Genomic DNA, 2,500 nt, shown 5'->3' on the forward strand with positions numbered 1-2,500 from the left:
GGCTGGATAAGTAGATGATTGGGTAGATATCCATGCAATTAAGATGTGTAGACGCGTGTCAGAATAAGTAAAAAGTAGAAGTCAAAAGAGCACACATGGTTCACAGTAAAACGTAATGTTAAAAAATAAAACACGTCCAGCATAGATACACATAGGCAAGTAAAAGGGGCAGTACAACCTTGTTTCAGCAGCCGTGGTGTAAAAACCACAGAACAGTCAAAGTATCCACTTCAAGTAATAAATAGGAAATGTTGTAATAAAATAAAATATACAAATTATAAAACCGTAAATAAAATTAATATAACACTCGACGAAAAGAATAAGAAAATATATAAATATCATAAAAAAATATGTAAAACAATATGCTGCGATTAATTAATACAAATCGGAAAATTAGTAACATTCTTTCGCTGTCAAAGAGACATTACAAATATGAACAAATAAAAATAAAACAATAAAAAATAAAACTGAAATTAAAATTCAGTAGGAGTTTTATTTTCAATATGTACAAAAATGTGTAAACAAACACAAAACACATGTAAAACGAGCCAGCGTAATGAAGAAATAAAAAGAAGCGTAAAAATGAGGCTGGCAGAGGGAAGTGGTCCGGCTGTGCTCGACTCGCCCTGTGGATCACGGCAGGATGCTGGTTAGGATAGGGATAGGATGGGAGCAGGAGAGGATAGGATTAAAGGTAGAAGGTAGGGCAAGCGGGGAAAAGGAATGGAAAGAGGGAAATCATCGTAGAAGTAGAAGGAAGAAAAAAAGTGAATGAACAATAATAATAAGGTGCGAATAAGAGGGGTACGAGGGGAAATGCGGCAGGATACAGGACAGGATAGGGATAGGATGGAGGCAGGAAGGTAAAGGGGTAGAGATAAAACGTAGAACAAGCAAAAAAACGAGCAAAGAGAGAGAAACTGAAGTAGAAGTAGAGAGAAGGAAAAAAAAAAAAAAAAAAAAAAAACGAGGGGAAAGGAAGAGAGTGAGAATAAGGGTACAAGACGGATAACAGGATCCGATCAAGGAAGTGGAGGGGGGGGGGGGGGGGATGGGTATGGTGGGGGGGGGGGGGGGGGTAGGAGGTTGAAAAACTTACAGTTGCTTTACTGAACATTTTTTTTTCATCAGGAGTTCATATGACTAAAAACAATAGTAACCACACTTTACCATAAAAATAGGTCCCACTTAAAAAACGGAAAGAAGGCAAATGGTAGAATACAAAACGAAGGAAAAAGTGGAAAAAAATTAGCGCTTAATAAGGTACATTGATTTACATAATCATAGCCCCCCCCCCCCCCCCCCCCCCACCCCCCTCCCCCCCCCCCCCCCCCCCCCCCCCCCCCCCCCCCCCCCCCCCCCCCCCCCCCCCCCCCCCCCCCCCCCCCCCCCCCCCCCCCCCCCCCCCCCCCCCCCCGAAGGATAACTAAGTTTAAAGACAAGCGAATTGCGAAATCTCTCCTCGTCCCTCTGTCAGGGAGAGAGAGAAAGGAGGAGAGAGGAGAGGAGAGAGGAGAGAGGAGTGGAGAGAGGAGTGGAGAGAGGAGTGGAGAGAGAGAGGAGAGGAGAGGAGAGGAGAGGAGAGGAGAGGAGAGAGGGAGAGAGAGAGAGAGAGAGAGAGAGAGAGAGAGAGAGAGAGAGAGAGAGAGAGAGAGAGAGAGAGAGAGAGAGAGAGAGAGAGAGAGAGAGAGAGAGAGAGAGAGAGAGAGAGAGAGAGAGAGAGAGAGAGAGAGAGAGAGAGAGAGAGAAAGAATAATAGGACCTCTCCTACACCTCAGTATTTCTACCACTATTCTCGTAACTCAGTCTGACTCAGTCGCTGTCCCTTCTCAGTAGCTAACCCAACGTGTGTTCATTCCATTTGCAGTTGCAAATATAGTGATTAATATTGCAGCAAATGTTTGATTCAAAGAGATGAATTGGAAGTGAATTGAAAAAGGGTGTCAAAAAAACTATACAATATAAATCATGCATATTTGAACTGCTTGTTACTTACAGATCTACACCGTAGGACATATGCTTTCTTATAACACTCATTCATAATTTTTTTTTTATAGGAAATTATGTAGGCCTACGTATTAAAAAAAATGTTTCGATCCTCGTTACCTACTCGTTGTAAAACTTAGGAATAGTAAAACCTAAAGTACGCCTTCTGAACTCTAGAAACTTTATATTCCTTGAAAGTTTCTGAACTCTAGAAACTTTAAAATACTTGAAATGTAGATTTTGAACACTGGAAATCTTGAAGTACCTGATTAAACAGATTCTGAACATTAGAACCAATTTATAATTCAGTGGAAACATGACCTCTACGGAGAGATTTCCTGTTTTTGAATACATTGAGGGGGAGTTTGATTATCTGTTAGTGTTATTATTGTTACCGATTGGATTGTTACCAACTTGGCTGTGAGCCAACGAACCTATTTATTTGATATATGGTTGAGGAGCTGCTGTTGGGGTAATTCGAGAGTAAATACGTGGTGAAGACTGGAGATTTAAA

Source organism: Penaeus chinensis, chromosome 3 (assembly GCF_019202785.1).
Source record: "Penaeus chinensis breed Huanghai No. 1 chromosome 3, ASM1920278v2, whole genome shotgun sequence".
Taxonomy (NCBI): Eukaryota; Metazoa; Arthropoda; class Malacostraca; order Decapoda; family Penaeidae; genus Penaeus; species Penaeus chinensis.